The sequence below is a fragment of the Cynoglossus semilaevis genome, chromosome 4 (genome assembly GCF_000523025.1).
Source record: "Cynoglossus semilaevis isolate Cse_v1.0 chromosome 4, Cse_v1.0, whole genome shotgun sequence".
Taxonomy (NCBI): domain Eukaryota; kingdom Metazoa; phylum Chordata; class Actinopteri; order Pleuronectiformes; family Cynoglossidae; genus Cynoglossus; species Cynoglossus semilaevis.
In genome coordinates, this window is record NC_024310.1 from 9,987,691 (window position 1) to 10,012,213 (window position 24,523).

Genomic DNA, 24,523 nt, shown 5'->3' on the forward strand with positions numbered 1-24,523 from the left:
ATAGCTTCTCATTAACTCTTGCCAGCTCAAGCTCTTTGCCAGAGTCACATACTGTGGCCCGTGGATTGCTGTGACAGCTTACATGTTCAGGAGAACAGAGGAACAGCAACCTCAGCCAAATTCCACTCCACCTGCAGATTATCTCCTTAAATCCCAGTTCACCAGTATACAGTAGTTGATTTTCCTCATGCAAAACAGTGTCTTCAATCTTTGTGGTTGCACGTCATGAAATGCAGTTGAATTGTGTGCTGTGTTAGTACGTTGACTCCGCTGATACTCTTCCTTTACTCCTTTAGTTTCCTCCCTGCCATCTGCTCTGACTTACCTTTTTTACTCCAATAGGCTCCGTACACTGTTGTTCTGCTGCTGCTGCTGCTCCAATGTTTCATGTTAATCTCAATACTGCCAGGTCCACATATGAAATGTCTGAACTGAGTCATTTTGAGCAGAGCCAATTTCCTCATCTCTTGTGAAGACGAGCTGAGGCTCACTGGAACGTATGCTTTTGTGTTAAAGAGCCTGCCAAATGATGGAACCCCACTGGAGGATTCATAATTATCTTTTTATTACTCTGCGTGTATAATGACTGGCCCCATTATAAACTCAAGATGCACGCAATTACATTACACCAGACGGCACCGTAACAGGTGCTATTGTACATCTATTGTATGTCACATTATATGCACGTTTTTAGTACCGTGTTCATTTTTGTTGGTTCATCAATGAGCAGACGTCACCAAGAACTGTCATTGTAAGCTTTCCTCTCCTTTGGTTAGTTAACGCATGCTAATGTCAGTATGCTAACATTCACGCATGCTTTGGTCCCCACGTTAACAAAACCCTAACCTCTCTGACCTTCAATTCACTCAAGATGCACGCAATTACATTACACCAGACGGCACCATAACAGGTGCTATTGTACATCTATTGTATGTCACATTATATGCACGTTTTTAGTACCGTGTTCATTTTTGTTGGTTCATCAACGAGCAGACGTCACCAAGAACTGTCATTGTAAGCTTTCCTCTCCTTTGGTTAGTTAACTCATGACATGTCCTCATGACATATACATACATATATACAACCAACATCAGCACCAGTCGTCCTCACGGCGCTGCACTGTACAGATATGAGCCAGATGTGGCGTTATGGGCTTTTGAGTGAGGATGAGACGGGGCAAATGGGTGGTTCGACTGTAGTATTTCTGTCACCCCACTACAAACAGAAAAACACCGGTACTGCAGGCTTGTGAATAGACTTCGTTATTAACACCATAAATCACCCGTCTGCTGATAGATGCCATATATGAGACAATTCATCAGATTGTCCCCCTCTTTCTCATTTGTAGTCTCATACACACAAATGTACACAAACACACACACACACACACAGGGACCTGCACAAGCCTCAAAAATGGGAATTGTTGCAAATCTCCCACGGAATAGCATGACATTGCGTATCGGTCTGAAGAGCCGTTTAAATCCACCCATAACGTACTGTGGCTTTATGTGGGAATCAGTCAGTGCTTCAGCGGAAACATCAGCGACTTTGACTCCTTTCTCTGTCAATAATCCTGTTCGTTTGTCTGAAAACAAAGAAATACAGATAGCAGTGCTAAGAACGAGGAGCATTGACTTGAGGGGAATAAGAGAGAGGTGGGGGGGTTGGGGGGTGTGTGGGTGTAGTTAACTTTATAACCAGCAGCTTTGTGGTGGTGATTTAAGAGGTCAGAGAAAGAAGATAAAGGTTTGCTCATTATTAATTCAGGAGGAATCTGACTGGACGTGCCAGGAAACTCTTGCTGCTGTTTCTACTGGAAAATATAACAAAAAAAACCTCATCAGAATGGCTGTGTGGTCTAATATTACTGCCTCATAAAATAATACAACCTTTACCTCCAGTTTTGCTGTTCTGTTTAAAAATAGCAGCTCAGGAAGTATATATATACAGCATATATATATATATATATATATATATAGCATATCACTTCCTTATGCCAGGTCTGTGTGTGTGTGTGTGTGTGCTTTGTGTATTAAAAATAGGCATTTACATAATTCTTTAAACTTTAAGCTTCTTTAGTCAAAGGAGTGTGTTCCACAGAAGACAAGTGTGATATCAGTGATGGATGAGAAACACAGTTTATCTCACACAAAGAACTGGTTCTTGTTTGTCCTCATTACAGACTCCAGGCTTTTCTTGAAGGCTGAAAATGTTCATGCCAATTTTTTTTTTTTTAATTATGTCATGGCTATTCTTTTGTTATTGTTGTCGACGTTGTTGTTGCTGCACTTGTGTTGACCTATTTTAACTTGGTGTAGCTGTTGCTGGTGCTACCTTGTTTGTTTTGTTTTGTTGACGAAAATGGGATTCACCTTTTAGTTGGTCCAGAAGAATCATTGGACCAATCGGACAAATGAGGCTTAAAAACTCTTGACTTTCAAGGTCTTGCATAGGTCACATCAGACCGACTGTGTTAGTGACCATCATCTACATACAGAAAAATGTATAGGTCTATGTGATTTTGTTTTTGTCATTCTGAAGATTCTTCGAATGAATCCATTAAATAATAAACCACCTAATCCATTAATTCAATTCTAATCGTCCTCAAATCAGGAGCCCAACACACAAATACATGTATATTTGCTTTACTGTAATAAAAGTCTAATCTTCCATCAATCCAAATACATTGGTCATAAAATAAGGTGTCTGTTAAATTAGTAGGCAATTGGGCTTGGACTAATCAACTAATTGGCAACCTGAGTGTGTGTACTGTAGGTGTGTGTGTGTGTGATGGAGATAATGTGTGAGCTTGTGATTCGCTGTCGCCCCACAGATCAGATTGATGGCAGACAGACAGGTAATTTATGACCTTTCTGTCGCTGGCAAGGAGAAGCTTCACACGTGACTTTCCCAGCAGATAAATAAGTGCTGCTCCAGGCCCACGCCACCTCACCTCTGTGTGTTTGACTCAGAGCAGATTTTGCACTCTATCTCTCGCTCCTTTTCTCACACAGCTCAGCTTTCTGCTGATCTCCTCACCTCGCTTCCTTCAGCTCAATCCTTTCATATGCTTTTTGCTTTTTATCCCACTTTTTTTTAACCGTGTCCCATTTTTAGTACAACTACCAGCCTCTTCATGCTACGACTGTGTCTCCTTGTCTGTGTTTTACTTTGTTTGAGCCGGGGAGTTGGAGACTTTGACGTGCCAGCCATCATTTACAGAAATATGGCGTGAAATCGATCTCACTGAGAACCTGCTGCTGCTGCTGCTGCTGCTGTAAATTTTGGAGGAGGGTCACAGATTAATTTCAAGGTCCTTTTCGACGAAACAAATGCCCCATTAGAGACGAGGAGAGCACATGACGGTGTGACATTGTATGTAATTTGTCTTGTAGTTGTAAGTATTTCCACCTACATGTGTTTGACAGAGGTTTACCGAGGGGACAAGGCCGTGTCATTTCAACTGGAAAAAAACAAACAAAAAAACAACATCAAATGGTGAGCCTGACTCAATCAATCCCTTTGTCTGTCCGAGTTATTCATCCCTGGTGTGAAGAGCTGCAGCAGAAGCAGACGTCAGATGTCAGAGAGGGAGATGTGTGGAAACAGTTTGACTGATGAAGGTATGACACCACTGGGAGGATGTGTCATTTACTGCCGGTTGCCTTCTTCTTATTGGCCGTTGTTTTTTATGGCAGTGATTACGGGGCGGATGCATGGACACATGACTCCCCTGGAGATGTATGTGGACGCACACACATTTAACCTTCTGGAGTGTGTACTGAGCCATCGTGAGGATGGCCAGGGCACGATGCATGTATCGTATATCGTATGTATGTATATATGTGTTAATGTATGCATGTTTATATGTATGTATAATTGTATATATGAAACAACAAATAGAACAATGAATTTCATTTTTGTTTCATGCAAAATAAAATGCAAAATAAAAATTAAAAAATATATATATTTATTTTATTTGACATATATATTTGTATATATTTATTTTATTTAACTTTTTATATATATATATATTATTATATATTAATATTTGTATTCTATTTTTATTTTTTCCTGTTTATTTTAGTTTCATTTTTCCCCCACTCACCTACCAGTGACGTCACTGTTGTACAAACTGTACTTTACCGGGGACATTACTTTTTTCTATATATATACCGTAATGATTCCTGTAAGCAGTCACCCACTTCAGCATCTTCTTTACTCAATGACCACAAAGGCAATTCCACCAACAGTGACTGCACTTCCTCTGTGCCATGGCAACAACAAGCGTGCAGCAGGACAGCTGCAGCCTAAGTGCACCGCCCTGCTCAGCTGTAATTTCGTAGCCGGGGACATTGCCAAATTAGCGGTGCCTGATCCTGACACTTTGCTTAGCCTCGCTTTTCCTGGTTGTCCTATTTTCATAAGACCACTTTCTGTCGCGGCCTCAACAATAACAGGAGGTAGAGACTATAATAAGCCTCCGTCTCAGCGCTGTGCCGCTCAGAGGCTTGTGGCAGTAACAGTAACTGTGTGTATTTATTATTGATAGTGCGCACCTTGGCCCGGTGTTTGCAGAGGAGGAAGTGAGCAGGAGAGAAGCAGGTCATCTGGTGCACGGTGGAGAAAGTGCCCGAGGGCCAGCTGACTCATCCAACCAGCAATATTGCATTATTATTGCATTTCTTTCATTACTGCTATTGCCTGCCTTTTCAATACCTTTGGCTCAGAGTCACCGTTGTCACAGAGTTTAGCTCATGGCCTTGAGACAGCCACTTCTCACTACTTTAGTCTGCGACACACCCTCTGTATTTTCTCTCCATGAAATAATTTCACCTCCTCGGAAAATATCTTTAATGATTTGTTTGAAAAACACACCACTTACATCCAGTTCTGTTAAAAGTGCTTCAAGGTATAATTTTTCAGAATCAGAAAAAAAGGGGGCGGGGGGAGGGGTGTTTTGCTGCGAACATTTACTCAGTGTTTGACTCTGGGGTAATATTTTACGGATTATTATTTTCAGTTTAACAGCCTGTTTGTACACATGGGTCTGTGTCTGCTGCGGGTCCAATTAGAATGGACAGAGCATCGTTGCAGAAAATTACGCTTTGAGGTCAAAGACACAGTAAAACAGCTCAGATACATCACGCTGACCTCCTGTGTGCTGTTTCTGTTTTAGTGGAGAACATTAAGTTGTGTTGCTGGAATTAACACCCACACATTCAAGGTAGAGTAATTATAATCTGTGGGTTGGAGATAATGGTCGACCAGTTTGTAAACACTGAAGCACTTTTTTTTTTTCTTAAATCCAGATCATATTATTCTTTCCGTCGAAGAACACAGTTGTGGAGATTAAGCGTTCATTGTCTCATTTTTCAGATAGAAAAGATTTTACGTTCCCGGGAATTCTAATTGTAATGGGACTAAATGGCGCTTTCACGTACAGCAACAGCTATTACTGTCAGGATAATTGTGTTTCCCTGAATTATCCGTAGGTCGTTCAATCACATGAAAATGAAGGTTGCAACGTTTTATCTTTTGTTTAGACCTGTGAAACTGCATCAGGAACACAACCTTGTACAAATACGACAGTGTGTTCCGTGAATACGACAGAGACATTGAAATATTTCCAGAAAACGAAGAGCTTAAAATGAGACGTGACATTATTGAGAGGAATTCAAGGATCGTGTGAATAGCAACAGCATTTGTAATTAAACACTGAAAAGGTTTAGTAATATTATATAATATATATAATAAATAATATCTTACAGTTCTAGTAAAATGTAAAAATTGTTATGTTCCAAATGTTTCCAATGGTAAAGAAACATTAAACACAACATTAAACATTTGATATTCTGAGGATATGGTCATATAAACTAGAATTGTAATCAAAGAATGTTTAATGTGGATATGGGATGTCATACTGAACAGGTCAGACATCAACAACAACAACAACAACAAACATCAGAAAGGATGACGATAGATGATTATGACCTACACTAAAGGAAGTTCAGTCAATTTGAACCAATGGGCCTTGGCCTCACTTACAGTTTCTCCTGCAACAAACACATCAAGATAAGAAAATACAATAAAAAACAATCAGGAGTGACATCACCCAAGAGATAAGAAAACCACCAGAGAATGAAAAGACTAATGAAAAGTCTTGTAGTAATGACTACATTCAGCAAGTTGTTAATGGGAAGAAGTCAAAATGTCATTATCTCATTTACTCAAAATGTTTAAAAAAAAACATTTTCACTTTCTGGAGCCTCTAGAAGTAATTAAAGAGAGTGTCTCTTTTTTCCATACATGAAATTCTCTCTGTAAAGAAGTACTCTCCGGTCTTCTGTTGTCTCTAAGAATCCACTGATATTGTTACATTTCTACAAGTCACGTACAAAGAAAACAGTTGAAGGTAGAAAATGTCATGTTTTGCAGTTGTGATCAGCTCTACAGCAGGGCAGAGTGGGTTTTAACTGCAGCGCAACTCCAATTTACAGCCATCTGAGTGGAGGATTATGGGACGCGCTCAGTAAATTGTCAAGACAAACAAAAACAAAGAGGCAAATACAGGACGACTTTGTGCATTTTCATGTGCAAACAACAAAGGTCAGATATTTGTTACGATCCTAATTGGAAATTCCATCGACGTACTTGGCTCTCCACTGCAAGCTTACGTTTGTCACTGTCAATTGTTATTGATTTTTTTATCTTCACCACCAAAATATCCAGTATTTACCTCTATGACTAATGATTTCCTGTCATTTTTCGTGAATATTTTTATTTCAGTTTAAGGCAGATATTTCAAGTATTTCATACATTCATAAATTTCATAATACAAATAATAATTGCATAATTACTATGCAGTTTAATAGAGGAATATGCTCTGTATCCAGTAAATTATTCTGCAATGAAACAATGATTAACCTCAGAATAGTCTAGTTGTGCTTTCCCAGTAATGCTCTGACGTAATGGTTGGAAAGATTAGTATATTCATAACTTCGACCCCAGTATGTTATTATGTTGGAATTATCATGGCATGTTTTTTTTTTTAAATTGACATTATTCGTGTCCCAGCATGTTACTGAAAAACATATTCAGACTTGGACAACCGATCTTCCACATTGGGAATTGTCATGAACACGTGTTAATCTGACATTCAAATTCAACGTAATTATTATCATTGCTTTTCACTGACCTATTAAACTGATCACATGTTCATTCTTAATTCCCTTAAAGTCATAATCCAAAATTATGTAAAGAAGAAACCCTGATATGTCACGTTAATGGAAATGATTTTGTCTTAAGTGGTCGGCCGAGGCCTGGCTCCATATCATAATGTAGACAGAGTTCTTTTAACACTGTAGGTTGAGTAGACTCTGTGAACGCTCGTCCCTCCTGCATGGAGTTCATCCCAAATCCTCCGTGGTGTACGTCTCCCCTGGCAGTGCCTTAAAATTGCGTGGCTAATCCTTCTGGGGGAGGGTTAGTACCCCCACATCTGCCCTGTGGGAGGTGCTATACTCGCAGCCCGTCTGCAGAGCACTCCCTCTCTCTGCCTGCTGCTGTCCCCGGCAACAAAATAATTAATGAGCTCACCCAGCCTATCGCTGCCGAAGCCTCGCTCCCCAAACTCCATTACCCACATCACGCAATGATAATTTTACTTGCGTAAGTGCTAATTTCATATAAGTCAGAAGGCAATTAGGAGAATGTGTCTTTTTGATGGGCAGAGGGATTAGGGCTAAGCTGTGGTGCCACCAGTCGGAGGGTGAATGCCTACAACTGGGTATGAAGTGCCCCCTCTCCTGGCAACACCCATTATCAGTCATCACATTAATGAACCCCATTTTTCACATCTCGATTTGATGTGCTACATTTAATTAAAGTGCGAGGTTGTGTGACGAATTAATGCCTAATTGGCGAGCACCTTTTGGACGTTGGCTTTGCCCCGCTCCAGCTGTGGATAATAATAGGTCCAGAAAGTTTTCCCTCTAAGCTGAAATTAAAACTTGCTGATGTTCAACCACATGGCTAACAGGAACAGGGGCATGTTTTATTCTGTAGTCAACACTTATTTCAGCAAACCATGCATCACCGTGCCACCATTATGACATTTCTTTGATAAGTCAGCAGCGAGCCTGTCCCAATTAATGCTGCATTCAGTGCTAAGTTTGGAAACAGTGATGCATATGAGAACACAACTACCAGACACTCACCTGCTGGAGGTTTAAAAGTACTGTTTAGAAGTAGAAAGAAAAAAGCCCAGCTAACAGAATTTTAGACCACTGCACTCAGTATTTTTTTGAGTTTTTCTGCAACAAAAGCTGTTGGTTTTTTGAAATTCTTTTTCAATGAAGTTTGTTGAGAAATTTAGGTTTTTGATTGAAATCAGATTGATTGGTTGTGAAAACATTGGAGGTTAAAAATGCTATGTTATTGTTATTCTTTCATTTGTCTCAGTGCCCTCTGTTCTTTCCTTAATTTTTCAATATGATCCTAGTCTGAAGTGATGATGTGCATGAAGTTGTTGTGGCGGCCATTTAATAATTCCACGTTTTCCATTCTTCATCCTTTCATTTTCTTGCATGTTGCAACATTTAGTGCAGTGTATGTTTGGTCCATGGTCCTCACCTGCTGTCTCTGTCTCTTTCACCTGCTGTCTCTGTCTCTTTCACCTGCTGTCTCTTTCTTCAGTCTGTCTAGTCATTGTATCGATGCAACATTATCTAAAGTGTTTGTTTCTTAGCAGGCACACCTAAACCAATGAATTCTGCTAAATATTTTTTTTCTGTCTCTTATGGTGTTAGATATTTATTTGCTTTAATTTAATTTTTTTTCCTCTTCAGTTCAACAGTTGTAAACTGGCACTTATTTCCTAAAATATTCGAAGTGTTACTTCCGCTTCTACTTCTGGTGCGCTAACAAGTTTTTCCACTTTGTTTGGAGCCTGAAAGGCAATTATAATCTCAGCAAATGCGTTGCAGGAAGTCACTCTCATCTCTGTAAAAGTGCTTAGTTTTATATTTGCAAGCACTTTTTTTTTTAACTACCATTCACCTGCTGTGCTGTCTAGACCCAAGTCCTGCTCCCTGGGCTGGTGGTGTTGTGCGTTCTGCTCTGGAGGAGACATTACAAATTAAATTTGCTTAAGAGCGGCTGGCAAATGAAGTCCAATTACCAACAAGTTAGCCTCATTTACTCTCTCGCCTTGTAAATTAAACTTGGTTTCACACCTACATTGAACGTTACGTTTTTATCCTCTTGTAAAAGACGCTTTATTTCTTGCATGGGTGGATTTGAACATCACTGAAAAGCATCTTTACTTACTTTTTTTTTCTTTTCGATTTTGCACTGCATTCATTATTACTGAACGCCAGTATCCTAGGTCATAGGTCATCCTTTTTCCCTGATTCTGATAGAGTACCTGAATAAATACATAATGAAGAAAATAAAATTAATTAAATATATAATATAATTAATAATAGGTCCAGGTATATAAAACTGTTGTTCATGACACAAGTTTGACAACAGAATATCTTATGTATTAAGGACTCAATAAGTTCTCAGGGACTCACTTAAATAATCAAATATGAGTACTTGGGATTTAATACATGAAAAATATGAGCAAAGTTATTGCATAAATATTCCGTTTCCTCGTCCATTTAACGTCAACAAGTTGTTTATTTTGAAATGTCTGCAAAGTGGCTAATGAGCACGAAATAAGCCCCAACAAATATGACCATCAGGCAGACAGCTGATAAGCTTCCTTTGTCCACCCCAGAGACGTGTGACTGTCGGTAGACCAACAATGTGGTCGTCACACACTGCACACCACCAGAATGGCACAGGCAGGCGTAGCTACTCAGCCAGTAAAAAATAAAATAAAATAATAAATAAAAAAACCCTTCCTGTCCCTCACTGAGACCACACATCTGCATTTTCATTTTCATTCCTGTGCCTCACACTGTGTAGAATGACTCCCTGTTACTGGATTAATGCAAATATTGATTTTATTCTTATATGTGACTGTAGATGCATGGACTCTATTTCTGTTCATCAATGCCCTGGGATATAAATCCTGTTTATTTTACAGCTGTTCACGTGGTCTGATTTACCCACAGGATATTATTACACTGGGTAAACAACAGAGTGCAAATGAATAATCCTGATATTAAACTTAAACTCAGTTCATCAAGGATACCTGCCTGTGCAGGTGCAGTTCACATGTGTGGAGAGGATGTGCAGCATGGGCTGTGTTGCTGTTAATAGCCAACTATTTCTTGTCACAGACTGACATTAGCTGCGACACAGGCAGTCATATAAAAATATCCCAGCACTAAGTTTAGTTTGGCTGTCAGTGCAACTTCTGTGAAACCTCAGGTTTGTCTTTTAAACAGAATTGCACACGCTTCGGAAGCAGAGGAAAAAATAATTAATTAAAAGCGGTCATAAAGTCTTGAAACTAATACCCAATCAGGATGTGTTTTATTTTTTTATTGAAAAAAAAATCTTCAAATGAGTCACCTGATCCTCGAAAAAAAAAAAAAAAGAACATTCTTATCTTCAAATGAGTCACCTGATCCTCATGTGTCTCTCCTGATAACATCCTCCCCTACTCTTGGCTTCCTCCCTTGTCCATCATCCATGCTGAGGCTATAAAAAAACCCACACCCATCCACCCCCACACTCACACACTCTTACATGCACCACCGCCATTTCTGGGTACTGGGATTATGGACTGTGTCCCAGTGCATCCATATTTCAGCGATGTATCTCTTGTGTCACTCTACATCTCGTCTGTGGCAGCAGCGTGGAGGATCAGGCTTTTGCTTAAGCATGTTTGTGTTGCTGACCCACTTACTGGAGTCGTGCGGCACAATCGTTTGTCCAGGGTGGGGCAGTGGGAGCCTCGGCAACATTTACGTCATTTTAGTTCTGCATCGCAAATTATTCATAAACATTTAAAGGTGCACAGACCTTCGCACGAACCACACCTCTGCGTGTGACCCACTGTGTTCAACGCTGGAGACTCTCACACTTTACTGTTTGTGTGTCACGTTGCATACCAAATGTGCCCACCGACGGAACGTTCCGATGCCAAAGACCAGTTATTACGTCCCCCGACACATGTACACAAGTCGACCTGGAACTTGTTAAGGGGATGTTTATAGAATCATTAGGGAAGGCAAAAACCTTCCAGAATGTTCTAGCAGTTCAGTTAGTAGCAGCTTGTTCAATAATGCAGAGAGCCTTTGTGGAGCTCTGCCGAGTGTTCAAACACTGAATTTGACAACAGTGTTGGGAAAGTTAAGGGGCTGTTTGTGTGGTGCATGCTGTGTGTGTGTGTTCACAGACGTAACCATGTTGACAAATGTGCATTTAGCCTGCGATGCTAAGTCAAAAAGCCGATTTTTAAAAGAAGCTGCATCTGTGTTTACACCTGGTTCAAAACAAGGTGTCTGTGCACACGAGATAACAGGTAGAACATTAACCACGTTACAACATTAATTCACACATTATTAACTTTATTAACAAGTTTAAAGTGATGGAGTTAGCTGAACCAGATTCAAGAAGGAGTTTCACTGAATCAAATAGAAAACAGTTTATATCTGTACTGACTTCAGTCTTCATTTAAAAAAAAACCAAACCTCCGATTCACTGACCTGTTTTATATTTATTTATCCCTGCTAACAAATACTGCAGTAGTTGACAAGGAAACAAATTATTCCAATATTTTAAATATGTAAGTACTTGACAGGGACAGGGAGTAACAAAAATATTTTCAGATATGTTACCTGCAGGAGGAACATTTCTTTCTATTAAAAATTGTATAAAATTGTAAAATATGTATATCTGACCAATGGTTCATGACTTTGACATTTTATCTGCTTATTGTAAAGAAGAAGAAGATAAAAAGAAAAGAAAAAAATTGAACTATATTGATCCCATATTTGGGAAACTCTTGTGTTAGCAGCAGATATGCTGTTAACAGGCTGCTTCAGAGGCAGGAGTGCTAACCCCTACACTGTAGAACTGACATAATGATGCTTTGGTCTAAAAGTAAATTTTGTTCTGCATTATTCTTACCAAAAACAGTGCCGTTCCACAGTGGAGTCCCATCATCGGTCCTTCCGTCTGTGAACCCAGCCACCACATGTCCCCGGGGCCGACTGTCCTTCGATCCTTTTAAAGAACCTCTCGATGACTCATCTCTTTGAATTCTTCTCCACAGCTAACACCTCCGGCGAGTCTTCACACGCCAGTTTTCTACGTACTGTGCACTATTGGGTCGCCTGTTGACCTGCTGCCTCCACTTTGCACAGTTCAATTGATTTAATTAAAGATTTAACACATACAGAACTAACTGTAGTGGAGTTTAACCAGTGATTCTTAGTGGAATTTGACTTTTAGAAACATTTGGGTTGATGTTGAATCTGTTGTTTTAGTTTGCATCTTCACAAGTTTGATGGAGGATTTTTTTTGATAATTTACCAGTGACAGCTTCTTCCTGTGAAACCCAAACTTGTCCATAAACACATCATTGGCGACTGAATCCCTCAGTGATGACCCACGTTTTAATGTGTGAAGTTCTCTTTAGAGACAATCTGTGGTATTAAAACACACGCACACACACACAGTGACACACTTACAGTACAGACATCACCACCTTTGAGAATGGCTGCTGTTGTAGTTTTCTTTTTTTAAAAAAAGCTTCCTCCCAAGATTGAACTTCACGTTCACCATTTTATCTGAAAATCTTTGGCAATCAGTTCATCAGCTGAACACAGGTTATCAGGCGCTCGCTTTTGGATTTACTCAAGTAATTACTAAATCCTACAAACTAAGTTTCGGGGTTTTTTTAATCCCTCTGTCAATGTCTGTGTTGCTGTGGTGTCAGTGGATTTAACTCCTGACTCATATTTGTGTCGTCTCAGGACCTTTTGTTGAATTTGTTCTGGGAGTTGATGAGTTGAACCGACCTTTGCTGATTCCTCAGGATTAGGATTATTAACAGTAACAATAATATTCCTCACTTGTGTCTCTTTCATCATGATTGTCACACATTCATGCTGTTAATATGTTGTTCTTTATTAACAGTAACAATAATATTCCTCATTTGTGTCTCTTTCATGCTGTTAATATGTTGTTCATTCTCCATTATTATGACTTGGTATCAGAGCTAACACTGTTACACTGTAGTCCATAGTATTCATTCTTCGCTCTTTGCCATTTACAGAGTTTATGGATTCATGGATATTTCTGCTTTCGCGGTTTTTAAAATTGGAATATAAGCTGCAAATCTTTTTTTTTCTTCTTGACAAATGCTGTTTTTGTGCCCAAGAAGAGTGTGTTACATACTCACTTCAGCACACCTCCTTAACACTGAGCAGAAACTAGTTTATGACATATCACAGTTGTAAATTACCAAACGAACGCTTCCCCGTTGTAGTGTTTCTTGCGAAGTATTAACGCCTCTGTGTCAGTACACGAACTTCATGTACATAACTCATACAGGGAGCAGAGCAAAAGGCTGTTACTTAGTGTTGGGGAGAGACACCTGGGTCACTGTTACATTTACTATTTCACCTTGATTTTTGAAAATAAGGGACCGTCCTACTTCCTTTGCAGGGATATCAACGTCCATTTTCTCAGCAGGATCCACATGGATTGATTTTCAAAATGGACTGCATGATAAGATCCACATTTGTTCACAACTGCTTCTGTGCACGTTCCTCAGAAAGCACGGCTGTGGCCTTAGGCTGGTATTCACAGTAAAAGTAATTAGAATTCACAGTTCTTGGGTCTTAACACAGATATTCTGCTCCACTACATTAATCTTGTCTCCTCACATGTAAATTTGGATCCAGATGCTGCACCAGTTGCTCCTCTTCACACTCCAAACCCAAATGCTCTGCTCTTTCGGTGTGTTAGAGAAATCTGCCGGAACATAATGAAAGCCGTCCGGCCAGGACGTCACCGTGGCGACTGCCAATGACCCCCCACTGTGTAGGACCGCAGCTATCAGTAGATTAATTAGGCTCACTGCTCTGTGTTCCCCTGCACCTCCCCTCAAGTCTGAGCGGCCCTCGTTTTTGGCCAGGAGTTACACAATGACTGGATGGAGTTCCACCTCATGTATCATTTGGAGAATTCACAGATCAGTTGTTTATTTGATCAACACTCAACAATAAATGAGTTAGATGTGTTTGCCAACAGAACTGAATTTCATTACACCGCCGTCCCTCCCCCGATGAAGTGTGTGCCATTTTGGCAAAATTGTTTTCTACGCCTCGTAATTATTTTACAGGCCTGTGATACAACAATAATGATTATCTTATTCTTTAAATTTGTGCCTCTTTATGTCCATTTTTTTACTATTTATCACAGTTAACGTAGCAATGTTTTCCATCAAAATATATATCAGTTCAAGAAATGTCATTAATTAAGAATTGCGATAATTGTTGTCAGACGACACACTAGTGCCAGTTTTTTAACTTTACCACCTATTTGAACTAAGGGCAGTACTCCTGGCAGGGCGTAGTGAGGTGTCAGGGGTCGGAGAGGCTTCCAATAGAGTACAGCATGCTGCACAGAAGTGTGCCATTCCTGTAATGCTTGACTGATAGCATTCCTTCTGTCACTAGGTGGCAGCAACTCATGCTGTGGTTTGTACAGATAAGAAAATATATATCAGGTCCTCAGTAGTATTTCAATATGTCTCCTTGGGCAGGCATGACAGAAAATAATTGAGAGTTAGGGTAACAGTTGTTAGCCTTTTTGTGGCAACTGTTGCTACTCAATATATATTTACTATTAGAAATGTATTGGAAGAACACCGATAAAACTTTACTTTCTCTCTCACAATAGCTAATACAATCTATCCAGTTAAAAGAAAAACCTGTGAATATTCTCCAATCATCGGAAGCCAAATTTTATGAATTAATATGCAGCAGAAAATTAAACACCAGGCAGGAGAATGTTTACTCTGGTAATTAAAAAGCGCTCAATACTAAACACACAGAGCCCTGCTGTGAATCCACTGTGTAAATCCATGTCACCAGTTGCTGATTAATTTGTTTTGCCAGTTTCATTTGGACAGCCACTGTGTACACACTTCCCCAGTCAGGGCTACATTTCCTGTCCGCTGTAGTGTGGCCACATCAGGACCACTGACCATCACGTGTAGCTGATCAGCCACTTTATCAGCACCATCAGGTGCCCTGCTCTTTCACTGGGGGCTTGTGGAGTGTGGAGAGATGGAGGGTGTGTGTGTTTTGTTTTCTTTTTTCACTTCATGCTTTGGTGGTCACAGCTCTGCTGAGCAGGGTCTGTCCAAATGTGTACTTTAGGCTTGACAGGAGGACAGTGCAGGATCACAGGGAGAATCAGTGGAACAGCACTTGACAGTGATTGTGATGCATCCCAATGGAGGCGCTTTGAAAAAATAAAGATTTTCTCTCCGTGGGGAAGACAGTTTGAGTCAGGGTGTGTTTGATCCATTCTTATTTCTTCTTCGAGGAGGGTTGATGTTTGATTTCCTCAGCACAACTATCATCTCCTTTGAACTTCGGCGTTCAAATTCAGAAATTATTTTTATTCCTGAGGAAAATAAAAATACTTTATTTATCCCAACAATCCTCTGATCACCTTGGCAAAATATGTTTTATACAGTTACAGCTTTAATACAAAATTGAAAATTGAAATATAAATATGTTGACTGAGATATGTTGACATTGACATTGACTCACTTAAATCTGAATAACTTAGTTTTAGTGTTTGTTTGTTTTTTACCTTTGACTACATATATTTAGTTAATAATCTTTTTCACTTTGTAGTTTCTTGCTTCAAATGGGCCTTGGATTATCAAGGCAGCCTTACAGTACATCATGTTTATGTTTAAGTTTCAACAAGGTGAACAAGCTTCTATGTGGTTCATGAAAGTTATTTAAACTTTTCCCACAAATATGTGTGGAGATATAAAAGTCACTAATCTCTAAACACCTGGAGCTGGTGATTTCACCGTAGCTCGCTGCTTTCTTGAAGAACAACAGAGTCATGATCAGCTTGATATTCCAATGATGAATACCTCTTCAAAGTCTAGCGGCGTGCTTTGACTGCAGAAACACTCACTGACACGTCTGTAAATATAATCTGCTCCGAAAACCCTGATTTGTGACTTGGCTGCAGGAGCCCTGCACTGCTGGCAGTGTCATTTTGTGAGATGACTGCTGTTGTGATGAGAAGCTGATTATGGCTCATCTGCCTGCCAGCACCCTCAATCAACATCCACAACTAAAGGGATGAGGAAGAGGCATGTTTATTTGGCCTTGCTTTCTGTAAATGTCACTGTGCAGATATCAGCCCGGCTGCTTTATGTCTGTGTTCAAACTCAACTTCCTCTGCTTCTTCTTCTCCTCTCTCGCACTGATTTGAACTCAATCTCCTTCTCTCTCACTGTCAGTGAGCTTTCGACTCCGCTTCCCTCTTCCTTTGTTCCCTCCGCCACCGTCAGAGAGGGATGTTTAAAAGCCGAGCTTGAAATTCTGAACCGAGTCACCCAGTCGCCTCTCTCCATCACCTTGTGTGTTTTTCTCCAACCTCCTGTCTCTATGCCACAGTCAAATTGGCCAACCCTTAACATTTCCTGCAGCCCCCTCAGACAACCTCCTCCCACTTCACCGTAGCCCGGCTCAACCCAGTCTGCCAGTCTGCTGTGCTGTTCTGTGCTCTACACGCTCCAGTGCGCTGTCGGCTGGTGACAGGCTATTTGGGATTTACCCACTGCTGCTGTGCCTGTCTCTTCATCTGCAGCCTTTCATGGCTGAAAAAAAAGCAGTCTCTCTCCCCCCTTATCCTTTCCTCCCTCTTCTCCCACACACACACACACCCTTCAGCTCAACTAATTCTACCATTCTGCCACTGCCCGTCCCGCCTTTCCTGCTTTCACCACCGCTGGTTTTAATCCCATCCTCTTAAAGACTGTAATTGAGCAGCGTGGCATGCTGGGATTATGACTGTTATTGAGGGTATTATCATTGCAGGAGAAATTTGGGTGAGAGTTTGGGCAACTGGAATCAGATGCAGGCAGATGGTTGGGGAGTGAGTGGTGTTGCTGAAGAGGGTGGGGCAGATGACTGTTCAGAGGTGGTGTCTGCCATCACTGGACCCCTGTTCTGACAAGGTCGATCTCCAGGTCACTGCTGATATCCAACAAACTGACAGGAAATCCATAAAACCATAACGGTTAAACAATAAACCATCAGCTCCTACAGCCCAGCGTGACATCATATCTCTGAACAATGATAGACATATACGGTGTGTTCCATATAGTATCTAGCCTTTGGAATTACATATCAGTACAACTATTGGGGCCATTAGAGTGATTGATTGCTTTAATGGCAATCATTGTGGAAACCATGACATGTGTGAAATGATCTGTTATGTGCTGGGAAAAAAATGTATGTTCTGGCACAACGAGGTCAGGATATAAATTTAGTCTTTATATCTAGGTCATTGCTTTTTGATTTTGTACCGCTGTTTCGTGAAATTAAGTTTAAATTAATTTTAACCTCAGAGCTCAGCCTTCAACTATATGTAAGACTGAAGTAATGCGACCCATCTCTCCCAAAAACGCAAACACAGAAATCGAACCTTATGACAGATTTAGCAGGATAGTGATAACGACAAGCATGGGAATTGTAATATTTATGACGCCTGATTAAATTAAATAGAATGTTGTCTAATAATCAAAATTCTCCTGATTCCCTTATTGAAAGTATAATATAAAAAGAACGTCTAGCAGTTAGATATCATTGTGAGGATGATGGTAGGCGGTAGGTGGAATGTTCACATCTCCAAAGACTTGGATGTTGGAATATTCCGCTGCATGAGGCAAAGCGTAGAATTAAAGAAAAGGTCTTGCAAACTGCTGTGGAATCATCAAGTTTATTTCCCTGCACTTAGTAAGCTGCTTAAGTCCTTCTTCAGCTTAGCATTAACATCACCCAGTCAGACAGTTTTGACAAGCTCCTTCCTCCATAGCTGCTTCCTGCTCCCACTGCCTGACTGCTGCAGCACAAAAAAAAGCTTCATGAGCTGACACACACCGCCACATGAATTCACATAAGTCTACTTCCATTGCCACACACACTTAAGCACACATCAATCATCCCAGGTTTAACGTACTTTACATCAAAGCCTCGCATTTTGATGTCGAGGGAAACTTAAAGAGGTTGTTACATTTGCAAAAATGTTTTTTTTCCCTCCCTCTCTCAGTGAATGGTACAGACGTATTACTGAGGAATGTGGATATGATGATTGACAAAGCTTAGTGTCAAGTCAACAGCTGATCAAGTGTTGACGCCAACTCTCTCGTCCCTGGCCAGATTCCCTGTTTTTACACCGCTGCGTTTGTCACACATGCGCCAGTGTAAATAAGGTGTGTGATGAGGAGGATTATAAAGTCACTGCTAAGCAAACATAGGAAGATTGTGGAGTTAAATGCAATGGAAGGGTAGGCTAATGACTTCATGTGTAAGTCATTTCCATTAAACCCTCTAACTGCTGCCCTGTGACTTGACCTTTAACAAATGTTACACCGTATTAGCTGCTCCTTTAATACCTACCGCCTTAATGTGGCAAGAGCCAGGTTTATTCAGCATTTATTATCAACAAATACAGGCAGTGACGCGGAGCGCTAATTACGCAACTATAAGGGTGACTACGAGTATTTCTGACATTCTACCTGACGCAGCAAAACATTGGCTTTACCATTTTCTCGAATGCACTGATGTGAAATAATTTAGGTGTTTGATTATTGATTCATTTATTGAAAAACATACACAAACCATGTTATTTTAATTAGAGGCATATTATAATAAAGTAAACATGTTTAAAAATGCAATTTTATATAATCTTGAAGAAGTAGATAAGCAAAGTAAAGTAAAGTGAATATTAAAAAAACTTGTTTTGATAGGTCCATATAAGGATTACACTTTGGATGATCCAAAAGTGTAATTGCAGAAATAATATCTTGTTGAAGGTAATGTCCCTATCATGGCATATAATTAGAAAAAAAGGTTACAAGTGGCATGAAAACAAGTATGAGCTGAGTTGTGGACATGACCAAGTATGAATGTTTCTGTTCTTAGCAAAGAAAAACAGTCCCAAAAAATATGTTCAAGCTAAATGGAACTGTATTAGTGAGGACATGTCAAGTCATGGCAGCAAGAAGGTTCTAGCTGTAAGCTATTACAGACGTTATTAGCTTTATCTTATACTGAATGAAAAGGGACTGGATGGCTTTCAGTTTGTGTCAGTTTCTCCGATTCATTTAGTTTTCTCCCCATAGAAATGCAAATAGGGTCAAACATGAGGTCAAATTAGATGTCACTGAATAATCTCTCTCTCTCTTTCTTTTGCGGCTTTGACCGAAGAGACAATGCTGGATGTGACCAAATTATATCTTTTGAGCCCTAGTTACCACATACACTGGTCATGGGGCTAAGTTTCGTGAGTCACAGGGATAAAAGCGTTCAAGGGAAGTTAGATCCATTATGCCTCCTGAAACTATCTATGTAACTATGTTTTTTATATGTGTTTGTGTGTATCTGTGTGTGTGTGTGTTGGGGAGGAAGGTTGTTTTTTGGTAGCATGTTAGAGTTAAACTCCAGGCAGAATCATAGTTATACAGAGACAAAATTCTACACCACTGCTACCTGATACTGCAGTTCAATATCAGGTTCTGTTCAATTTGCTATTCTTCTAGGCTTGTGTGTGCCGCGCACATTATTGTCTGCTTTTTAATTGATTTATCAGTGCATGTGTTTTGGCTAAGAATAATCATTATGTTCTTGGGTCAGTGTAGCCATGGTGTTCTAATGATATCATACAGACCTCCTACAGTAATCTAAGATTTCCAGAGCAATCCAGGGAGATTATTTTGTCCGCATCAGGGCTAAACCGAAACTGCATACAGGTGGTTAATTCCGTAAGGCAGAGGAGGGCAATTCAATTTTCCAAGAGGTCACATTAGAAATCCCTACGGTGTTTAGAGCTAAATCAATGTTCATAAAGTGAATTCTATGTTATCCCAGTCTAAAAAGCAGTAAATTGTATAGTTTTAAGTACTGGTCATCAAAAGGTTGAGAATATTTCATTACAGTAAATTGATGCAAATGTGGAGTAGGAAAATATGCAAGCATTACATCAGTATATCATTTTTTCTTGTTAATCTTATAAGCCATAAATAAGCCATGCAGTTCATTGTACCCAAATATTTTTTTAATGTTTAAATGTTGTCAAAAATTGAAACAAATGACTGGAGAAAAATGGAGCGATAAAATAAATAAATAAAAAATAAACGCAGATTTTCCCTGTCCCAAAATGGAACGTAAAAGCATAGCACTCTCCTGGTCCGTGCTGCCACGGGGACACTCTATGGTGCCGGACCAGGAAGTGCAACTGTGAGATGGTGAGTGTGTGTGTTTTGTGAAATTCTGCTGCGGTTTGAATGGTGAAGTCGCTACATTTGGTACCACTGTCCGCTAGGGTGTTGAAATAAGTAGATTTTGTCGGTGTGTTGCTGTTGTTTGTGTACGCAGGTGTTGAAATAAGTAGATTTTGTCGGTAATATACTGTGTTGCTGTTGTTTGTGTACGCGTGTTTAAATTTAAGCGGTTTTTAGGACGTCGGCGTGTGTCCGCAGTGCATTATGGGTAGTAAAGTCCATGTACGTTTGACGCTATTTATGTTGTTTGGAACGTCTGTCCGAGGTGAACACAAAACAGTTAAAAGGTATCTTTCCTTGCCAGCTAAATCTGACCACTGGTCCTCTGGAGATTACATATGTATGGTTGAACTAATGTGCATATGTTAAATGGAATGGTTTTTATTTATTTAAATGAGGAAGTTTGTTGAAGTCTGTTGAAATACTTCAGTGTAGGTTAAAGCATTGTCTGTACTGGACTGTTCAAGAAATGTTGATTCTGTTTGTCCTACAAGTAACTCCAACCCTTTTTGTAATGCATTTTTATCATAGAGAAACTGTTAACATAAGGTTACTAAATTTGGAATAGTGAGATCTACATCTGTAAATGCTACAGAAGAAATAGAAGTAAATATAAATTAACTTTGGCTATAAATATTTGCATGTTAATTGTGTATTTAAAATGATGAGAAAAGATACAGTATAACTGATTATTTTGTCTCAGATTTTATTCTCAAATTTTAATATTTTTACATTGCTAATCTTGCCTTTTTTGATTAAAAAATATTCAAATTACATATATTACTGTAGTAAATGTTTAAGTTATGACAGCTCTGTCCCTTTGGATCTCATCCTGTCTTTGCCTAAATCGAACAGGCATAAGTCCCGTAGGAGCACAGAGGCAAACAAGTCGGACTTTCATTAGTTCTCGCAAAACAAAGGAGTCTTTATTATTGCTGCAGGTATTACGCCTGTAGATATGTTTGTCTGTCGGATTGATTTCCTGATCCCGACAACACAGTAAATCATGAAGGGTGAAAATGTAATCTATATTCTCTATATTCTCCATTCTCAAATGGCCTGAACATTGTTGCATTTATGTTACATATGCTAGGCTGCCTATCCTCTGGAGAGCTCTCATGTCAAAGGTTTAAGCCTTCGATTTATGTAATGAAGACCTTATTATGGTTCTCTATTTAATACAGTGCCCTTTCTTATTGCATTTTATCAACTTTATCAACTGTTTTACCATAAAGCCAAATATTTACTTCAGTCCCCATCTTTTCTGGGTAAATGATCATAGGCAAAATACCGCCTAGGGCCCTTGTGTAATTTATAATGTGCACCATATGATTTGTCTGGGTAATGAGAACAGAGCTCTTTTCTAAGCTGTTCCACCCACCATATGCCCTGATTGATTAGAACCTGGCCAAACAAACTCCATGGATTCATGCCTGCCTTAATGCTCTGCACCCCAAATGGAATATTAACCTAGATGTATTGCAATAAAATATTCACCTTCTTGTGCCTTATAAATCACAAGGTGGGATGAAATTACAGTGAACGAGGCACCGGTGTGATCAGGGTCAGCCCATTTTCTTCTTCTTTTTTTCTCTCTCTTCCTTCCTCTGCATCGTTTTGTCTGCTCCATTGTCTTGGAATCCTTTTTCCAAGCAGCACGAACATGTCGAAGACAGACCACAGGGTGGGGTAGGAGGACACATAACCAGCCATATGTCTGCACTCCACAGCACAGCAGCCGTTGAGTTGAGGGAGAACACTTTCCAATGCATCATGCAGTTTGTGAACAAATGGACACACACTTCACATTTGTTCATGTTTGTTTTCAGACACTGCCTCTGAGTTAGTATCTGTCTTAATTAAGAGTTAATGATACCAGTAATTACAGGCGTATGGCAAAGGACTGTTTTCATGCACGACTTTATCTTTATACACCCTGTTTTAAATATTTACATCTGAGGGAAACGGAAGGACATGCGTTCCTTTTGTTAGGCGGTGTTATTCCATCGGACGCTTTGCCCCGAGGCAGCAGTGTAGGTGAGTAATGGGGGAGCAAATGTAAACACTTTGTTAGAGAAGGCAGCTAAATCATCAATCACAGGCTCATGCTGAGACATTTAATATTCAGCTGGAAATTTGGTTCGACATGAACTTTCGCAAAATCGACAGGAGACATATTAACACGGCCACGGAAATAAAAGTGCCAAACAGTGCTCAACACAAACACACGTACGTACTCACTCGTCCTCTAACACACACCCGTTTGAAAGACAGGAAGACAAACAGTATCCTCGCTCAGTGCACCACATTAATGCAATTTAGAGATCAGTACCAGCGAGAAACAGACAGCATATTATCAACTAATGGCTTCGGTTTTGCAATTCATCTAACAGCAAATGTGCAGACTGATATAAATAACATTTCCAAATGTGTTTGGGAGAAGAAAAAATAAAAACTTCCACACAAGCTGTGACACCATTACGGAACATTAAGTGCAAACAAGAATAAGTCCTTCACAAGTTAATGAAAAATGGTAAGGTTTTGTGATAATGTTTTAAAAGGACAGATTGTAAACATTAAACATTTGTTTTGCCTAAAATTGTCTGTTGCAAATATAACGACATGTATTGTCTGGAGTCATGAAAATATGGCCCTGCGCAGCAGTGCAGTGTAGCATAGGCAGTGATCATTAGCGAAGATAAATGAATCGACCTAAATCGAGTCAGAGTTTGCTAAGTCCCCTAAAATACAGTGGAATGGCTTTATTCAAAAAAGTCAAACATACAGTATCCCAGAATTTGATGGGCTGTATTGCGTAGTGCATTGTTTCCCAAAGACTGGGTCGCCACCCTCAGGTGGGTCGCAAGAGATTTTTTTTGGGTCGTCTCACATCATGTTTCCCAGGAGTTTACAAATAATGTCTATTGACTTGGGTCGTGAATGTTTGTGACTTTTAAAATATGGGTCCCCAGAAAAAAAGTTTGGGAAACACTGGTTATCACTTTAGCCTGGTCATTTTAATAGTAGCTCCCAAGCCAAAACAGTGTGGGCACCCCAGACCATTGTTTAATTTGCTAGCTTTTTTAGCTAGTTAACAATATTACCTGTGGTCACAATATTTTCCACAGAATCTCTGTTCTCCTGTTTACCGTCAGCTGCGCCACCTGAATCAGACAAAGACATTGAATACGGTGAAGTTGTTTTCTGAGCACAGGTTCCCTTCAAAGCTGTCTTCAAGTGTCAAAAGACAGAGACAGCTGACACCATAACCAGAGCAGCAGCGAAAGACGCTCCGTGCTTAGATCTATGTGTCTCCTGACAGCAGTCAAATTTATCAATCATTGATATGGATCCCTTGAGTTTTCCTGTGTGACATTTTATTGGTTCCTGGCTGGAGGTTTTTAACTGGCTGAGCAGCTTCTGATAAGACAGAACAAGGATTGTCAAGATGGTTTAATTCAGCAGATGAAGAGAAATACAGCAGTTTAAAAACGCTTTAACGTCAGGAACATTTAACTTTTGCTTTTTTAAAATTTTTCATTCGGTCAGAATGCGTTGCCTCTTTTTTTTCTGCACTAAATGCAGCTGCTCATTTTCCCCCAGGGTACAGTATTCTAACATGTAATCCTCTTTGACTGTAGTTTCCTGACGGTATCATGAACCTCTACAACAGGAATTTTGCTTTTCCTTTCACACGTGAAACTGGGAATCAGCAGGATCTGTTGGAAATGAGCTTGGCTACCGTTAAATGGCTAGAAATCCGGAGGTGCATGTTAACAAGAATAAATGAGACTCCAGTTTCATAGGCTGACTTTAGGCCCGGGGCAATGAACATACCTGAGAGTGAGTGCTTGAATATCTCTAGGTTATTATGGTGCTCGTCCCCCACGAACAAAAGCTAGGAGCTGCTCAGAAGACAGGAAAAAACTAACAGGATTAGAACCTCCAAAATCCACCTACCCACCCACCTACACCCCTTGGTCCTAATGGGTACATAAAGGGGCCATTTTT

The 24,523-nt window shown here is 39.9% G+C and overlaps 1 protein-coding gene across 9 annotated transcripts in view; it reads left to right on the forward strand.

The window, feature by feature from the left end:
- Positions 1–24,523, forward strand: part of robo2 (roundabout, axon guidance receptor, homolog 2 (Drosophila)) — a 279,131-nt gene that overhangs the window by 52,433 nt on the left and 202,175 nt on the right. The window contains exon 1 of one of the 9 annotated variants that reach the window (XM_025055193.1): positions 20,431–20,476. The exons of the other annotated variants lie outside the window; for them this stretch is intronic. The gene's annotated coding sequence lies outside the window, so the exon portion shown is untranslated. Of the gene's footprint in view, positions 1–20,430; positions 20,477–24,523 lie in introns of those variants that run through there. 9 annotated transcript variants of the gene reach the window in all.